Source organism: Nicotiana attenuata, unplaced genomic scaffold (assembly GCF_001879085.1).
Source record: "Nicotiana attenuata strain UT unplaced genomic scaffold, NIATTr2, whole genome shotgun sequence".
In the NCBI taxonomy this organism is placed as follows: domain Eukaryota; kingdom Viridiplantae; phylum Streptophyta; class Magnoliopsida; order Solanales; family Solanaceae; genus Nicotiana; species Nicotiana attenuata.
Genome location: NW_017670453.1, coordinates 27,270 through 34,797, shown reverse-complemented (window position 1 = coordinate 34,797; position 7,528 = coordinate 27,270). Strand labels below are relative to the sequence as shown.

The 7,528-nt window shown below is 31.5% G+C and overlaps 1 long non-coding RNA gene across 1 annotated transcript; it reads left to right on the top strand.

The window, feature by feature from the left end:
* Positions 1–696: 696 nt before the first annotated feature.
* Positions 697–2,785, top strand: LOC109239635. Its single transcript, XR_002069939.1, has 2 exons — positions 697–778; positions 1,741–2,785. It is a non-coding gene; the product is annotated as an uncharacterized LOC109239635 (long non-coding RNA).
* Positions 2,786–7,528: the final 4,743 nt, after the last annotated feature.

The window sequence follows — 7,528 nt, the reverse complement described above, 5'->3', positions numbered from 1 at the left end:
AATATTTAATATATATATACAACAGAATACAGTTTTTTTAGAACTTCACAACTACTTTACTACAATTTTGTCATGTCGTCGTAGTCGTCTTCTTCTTCTTCTTTTAGTTTCAATCTGAAATTCAGCCAAAATCAAGTCTAATTTTTACCAAAACACTCTTAAACTTCAAATAATATTCCCAATTCTTTAGAACAACACCCAATCCAAACAAATAATGATTTTTGAAAATCCAAATTCGAATTCAAAGCTTCAAAGTTTTTTAATGGCTGTCAATGGTGGAATTGTTGCTCTCTTTTTCTTTGCTCTACATTACTGGAATTAGAGATTGAGAGAGAGAATAAGGATGAGAAATAATTGATTCCTAATATAAATGAATACTCATTTAATTCCTAAAGTGTATATAATTGATAAATTTGTATATATGAGGTAATTAAATTGAAACTTGAGTAGCAAGGATAATAAAGTTTCCAATAGTGTATAAGTATGTAAAAATCGCTTTTCAATTTATGCGATTAGGTGAGCGGTTATTTTTGGTTATTTGTCAAAATTTTCCGCTTATATCGGCAAAATTCACAAACTACAGCCCAGCCCACAAAACTAACCCAAATTGGCCCATATTCAGCTAGATGTTCTTGAAGCCCACATTACACCATTTTCCAAACCTATTAACATAGTACCCTCTATAAAAACCTCGCATCGTCCCTTACCCTTTCAGAGAATTAGGGTTTTCCTCCATAACAGGTTTCGCACCTCCAGCTTCAATGGCTCCACCTTTATGGTATTGGTAGCTAACGGTTATATTTCTTAAATTTGTTGTAACCTAATTTGTTTTTGTTTTTTAGTTTTTAGAGGTGTGTGTTTTCTCAACAAAAGAAAAAGAACAAATTAGTGAATCTTCAGATGTGATCTATGTTTTACGCTCATAATTGTGTGTATTTCTGGCAATTTTTGATTATTTCTGTTAATGATGGTTTCACTTTTGAAATTGGGGCGGGTTTTATTCAATACCCGTAAAATCCTAATGTGTAAAAATCATCAGAAATCAAGCCCTTTTTGTTGATTTCATATCCGAAGAGGGTAATTTCATATCCTATCGCCTTGTAGAGCAGAATCTCTGCAATTACTACTTGGGATTGGCCATGAGAATTACATTCCTATTAATTTCTTATTAAATTCATATTACTAAGATTTTTCTTTTTTTGCTGGTTCTTTTGGCCCGTGAGGAGATCTATTATTAAAAGAACACCATCTTTCGGGACTGAATGGCCTTTTTAAAGGCCTTGCTGTTAATTCTGCAATTCTGAGGCCTCTTGCAAATTATTTGTAAATCATGCTCTTAATTTATGTGTCAGTGTTTAGATTTTATTAGTCAAACGAGTTTTTTTTCACCGCGATTCTCTTATTTGTCTTTAACATATTTTAAATTATTAATTACTGTGTTACTTAACGTTCTTTTTGTATAGTTAATAAATATGTAAATTTTATTTCAGAAAAAATTAAGATACTATGTTTGGATTCATTGTCAAATTAAATAAAGTTTGACTCCTGAAATCGAATTTATGACATATAAAAAGAGACATAGATAGTATTATCTTTTGAGTCTGCTCATCTTGATTTTCTGTAAATTATACGTAATTGTTAGACTTATTTTAGGTCCAAATTGTTTGTCAAATGTTTTCTTTTGGTATAAAAAGTCCTAATTTTAAGGGGCGATTAATTTGTTAGGTGTGTTCTTTATAGGATGGATCTATGTTGCTCGTACTCTCCAAAAATGTGGCATAAGGCGTGTCGGATCTTCCAAAAGTAGTGCAATGTTGAAGGATCCAACACTTGCTGCTATATTTTGGAGATCCTACGCAACATAGGGACGGAGGTAGATGATTTATTTGGTTAATTCTGGTATATTGTATTTGTGATAATTGGATTGTGCTTATGGACGGTCAAGTGCTGTTTAGATGATATAACAACAGTACTTAACAAAAATACATAAGCTACATTGAAAAGCCACTATGTTCATTTTCATGTCTTTCCGTGAGTATCATTTGGGAAGGCTATCTCATTGTGGCTGAAATGTATTGCCAAAAAAACATTGATCTTGTTGAAAGATAGTTTGATAAATTTTTTTGTGACAGTTATTTTAGTTTGTCTAAAAAGTAATAACATTTTTATATTAAAAATTTCTGTTTTACAGAAGGCTTCCATTCATTTCTTAGAGGAAATGAGTCATCATGGTCGTTTACGATCTTGAAATTAAGAAAATGTAATTTTTTAGATCTCTTATGTGTCCGTGTACACTCTACGTCTCTGGGCTAAGGGCGGGCTAGGGGTAATGTCGTATATATTCTATCTTATACAAACTCCATTAGTGGGATCTTATTGGATTGTTGTTTCATGTGTAAAGATCTCTCATGTGTAAAAAGACATCATTTTGACGTACTTTTATGTAAAATGAAGTGAACAGAGTAACCTTTATACAAAGTAGCTGTGTAAATACAAGACATCATTGGATCCAATATAATTTGATTGTATATCTGATATTGGTTTTTTATTTGTGATGATTTACGTTTGAATTGGGGCAAGTGTTTGCACTACTTGTATGACTCAATTGAAAAAATCATCATAGAGCAAGCCTCTTTTGTTTATGTATGGCAGTTGAGACTTTTCTCTCATTTATGGGAGGAGAGAATCCTGCTATATGTCTGAAGGGTGCGATGTCATATCCTATCGCCTTATGTAGCAGAGTCTCTGCAATTACCATTTGGGATTGGCCATGAGATATACATTTCTTTAATTGATGTTGCTATATTTTGAAAATTTTGGTAAGAATCTTATTAGAGCCTGATTGGACATAAGAATTTTTTCACTTTTTTTGAAATCATTGTTTGGCCATAAAATTTTCAATTTTCATTTGAAGATGAATTTTGGATTTTTTCGAAAGCTTGAAAAACTTAAAAATGCATTATACTATTCATGTCCAAACACAACTCCAAATTTCAAATATCATTATCACTTACTTCACTTATATTTTGTAATTTTATAATTTTTATGTCCAAACGTCCACTTAGGTCTTTGGACATTGGAAAATACTTGTAAAATATGTGAATTTAATGATAGTGGTCTTTGTGGGTTGTGATTTGTTAAGAATGGACAGTGAAGCATTTTAACTTGGACAAGGACACAAGGAACAACTTATTTAGGACATCAAAAAGTTGCCTTTATATGGAATTATAAACTAAACTAGGAGCTTTTAGATTTTATGGAAATGATATCTCCTGCGTTCGTTTTAGCTCTACAATTTAATAATCACTTTACATAATTAAAGGCAAGCAAAACTTAGATTTTTGATGGTGTGTAACTTAAGTAGTTTCAAAAACTTTTTGTAAAATAATTTAACGTGTTATAGTTAACGTGGGACTGAAATAAGAAATTGTTTAGTTGTATGTCATCAGAACCGGGAGATATACTATTCGACACGATAACGTAAAACTAAAGTCGGACTTTGCCTCAGCTGTACTTTGCAATGAACACAAGATATGCTTAGTCAGCTATAAGACAAACACGTAACTGACTTCACATTTTTTAGAGATCTCAAATGATCTGTGTTTACCAATGTTGTTTGAAAGTTTTGTGAAATTTCCCTCCCTTCCATTAAAGGAAATAATGAAGGTTTATACCAACCTAATAAGAAAGGTTTACACCAATTCATAAATATATGATACATATGACGCCCATGACAGAGGATGGACCGATGGGGTCCACATCATAATGGGAGGGATAGGTGAAGAGTTCAATTAGGCACAACACAAGCTCATGTGTTACTTGCGTTTATGGATTCATGGTGTAGCCCAAGGGACAAATTCGTGAGGCCTGTTGGGCGAATGTAAACAATACTCAAACCATAATAATGTATGTGAAGACATGTGGTGTCCCAATTCCATGACACCATGAGTTGTCCCAAGAGTACTCAAATAAATGGAGAGGACATTTTGTAACGGATGAAACTAAACAACTAGTCATGAATGTTTAATAAAATTCAGTAAATAAGATGGAATATGATTAATCCTCCAATTAGGAAACTAAAGGGAATTTAAGGGTAATATACATATTATATATATATTTTTTGAAAGATTAGCAATACAAATTAAACTATTATTTGATGAGCCAGATCAAGAAAGTTCTTGTAAATGTTCAATACACCTTATTGACATGAAAGACCTTCTAGAATGAATTGATGGAAGAAGTGTGGTAAGCCAAGTATAATATAATTCTCTCTAGCACTACGAATATGTAAGATGTGTCTGATGGATATATCGTATAAATTCTTATATTCGAGTTATTTAGGCAAATATTGTGATATCTGTCATCATATAGTTGGGGACCATTATACCCTTCAAATAATGTCACTACATGATAGAGTTGCATCCTGAATGTTACCCGTCATTCTCAAAATTACTACATTAAGTCAATGAGAAAAATTAACAACCGCTACTTATAGCGGAGCAAGTTTTGGTACTTTTTCATAGTGTAGTCAGCCATCAGATTATCATTTACATTGTGCTTCATTCTACCAAATTGTTAAAAACTTGTCTTTTTTTTTTTTTTGAGCAAACAAGGTATATATATATATATATATATATNATATATATATATATATATATATATATATATATATATATATACTTAAGGAGGATGAAATACATTGTTTCCAAACATAGTGTCTCTAAGGACACTTTGATTTCCTAAGCTTGCCAAGGTATTGCAAGCATCATACGATAGTTNCTTATAATAAAATTAACTTATAATTTTACATAAAAATAATAAATGCACGAAAATTAATTTATCAAAATTATACACCAAAGTTAAGATATAATATTAATATTATAAAAACATTACATAAACATAATTAAGTATATATAAAGAGATAAATTAAAAGATTAAATAATAAAATAATAATATAAAAGTGATGAATAATAAGGGGGAGATGAATAGTGTAACCTCATATTTGAGGGAACACTATTCATCCCCTATTTTAGGGACAAAAATAGGGGAGGGTTCGAGTTAAATTACCCCAAAAATTGCCCCCATTATGGGGGATGGGGGCAAGGTTGGAGATGGCCTAACATCTAGCCAACTTTGAAATTTTATATGCAATGTAGAAAGTATTGACTGCTTTACAGGACAACTAACAGGGATTCAATTATCAATATCTTCTCGAAAACAATCCAAATAAATTTTCCTGGCAATAAGTTCTTGAAATGAGAAGCTGAGCTCAAGAAAAAATGAAGAAACAGTTTTCAGCTTGGTCTTTGTAATAGTTCATATTTCGCACGTATCTCTGCATTAGCAACGCATATAAATATTCAAAATAAAAAAAAAATAAAAAAAAAAAAACCGAGCCTGATGGCCATCTTTATGCACATCAAAGGTAAAGTTAGCACTTACGTCGCTTTTAAATCAAGCTTTTTTACATAGTCCATTACTCAAATAGTTACTCAATTCGAAATTATCTATTAAAGACAGTTTTCTTTCGTTTGCAATAGAAAGTCACTTAAATATACCTATAGCACTCACATTTAGTTGCTAAATACCTATTTTAACCTCTAAATTATCAACTTTTACTCCTTTTTTTACTTTTTAATATTATAATTTTTTTCTCTTTTTAATTTATATTATGAATTTATCTATAAAAGAATTTGTTTTATTTATAAATAAAAAAATAAAAATAGTATTAAAGCATATATAATGTTGGAATAATAAAATATTAAGCGTATTAAAAATATAATTAGAATAATTTGTTCGTACTAATAATTTTAATATTAATAAAAAAACTCAAAAAATTATTTTCAAAATTGAGAATGAAAGAAAATAAAAGTTTTCAAAATATATATTTCATGCACGTAATATAAAAAATAATTATTTTTATTTTTAATTTTTTAGTGCCCTTTTTTTTGACAAAATTTGACTTTTATTTCATCAAAAACTGTCTTTACATTCCCAGATTAATGCTGACCATTAATCTCCTATTCACTATTACAAAGTAAAACTATACTATACTGACATTAATTACAAGTTTCTATACTAAGGAATATTTTTTAAATTCTCCAATTCTGCTCGCCATTTGATCTTCTTTCTGCCTTGTATGTGTATATGTATTGCAATTTCCTTGCAAAGTTCATCTATGTTGTATCTTCCTTTGTTAAATCGCATCGAATTCCTTTCACGCCAGATGCAGTAGACAACCATTGCAAACAATGTTGTGATCATTTCTGCCCTGCAATCTTTCCTCTTTGCCATACTGCTTATCCATTTCAGTTCATGCTGCCAGCTTCCTATCTGCCTCGCATTGCCCATTCATATCAATACTCTTTCCCATAGCTTGTTCGTACTTGGACAACCAAAGTATAGGTAGATCAAATATTTCCCACTAGTCTTTGCATAGAATACACATTCTAACTGAACTTGAATACCAAACTTGGAAAGTCTATCCACAGTTGCTATCCTTTGGTGGATAGCCAACCATATATGGAACTTGAACCTAGGATGAATCTGTGCATGTAGATGAATACTCTTCCAATCTACTTTGGGGAATTGAAGCTGCAATTGGACATAAGCTTTATGTATCTGAAATTTGCCTTGCTTCACAAAGCTGTCCAGTGTGTTTATGAGATTGTTATGAATTGACCTCAGCTTCTGTACTTCATCCTTTGCCTCTATGATCTTCATCACCACCCATGTTGCTGTTTTGGGTGTGCTTACCTCTTCAATAAGCCTGTTTTTTATGTAGTAGATATGAGCCCATTTAATCCACAAAGNCCCACTTCATTAAGTCTACTTGATAGTGGATATACCTAGAAAGCATCTCAAGACAAAGGATAAATATATAGGGAGAAATGGGATCCCCTTGTCTAATACCCCTGGTAAGCTCAAAAGAATTTGTGATTGAGCCGTTGACCAGGACTGAAATTGAGCTAGTAGAAATGCAATTCAAAAGGAGTTTGGAGAATTTGGGTGGGAAATTGAAGTATTGAAGAGTGTAGTGAATAAAGGACCATTCAATACTATCAAAAGCCTTTTCCAAATCAATTTTCAGCAGCATTTGACCTTTTTTACCTTTCAATTTCCTCAAGTTTGAAACAATGTCTTGAATAATAATAGCATTATCAGAGGCTCTTCTATTTTTTAGGAAGCTTGCTTGATAAGAGCTGATGATGTTATTAAGAAAAGGTTTTAGTCTATTTGCTAAGATCTTTGTCACTATTTTATAAATTGTATTACATAAACCAATATGTCTAAAATTTCTTATGTTATTGGCATTAGGAATCTTAGGTATGAGACATAAGAAGGTTTTATTAAATACAAACAAATTAAGAGAACATCCTGAGGAAGTTGGAGAAAACAACAACAACATACCCAGTCTTATCCCACACCGTGAGGTTTGGGGAGGGTAGTGTGTACGCAGACTTACCCCTACCTTGTAAGGATAGAGATGTTGTTTCTAGTAGACCCTCGGCTCAGGAAAGCATAGGCA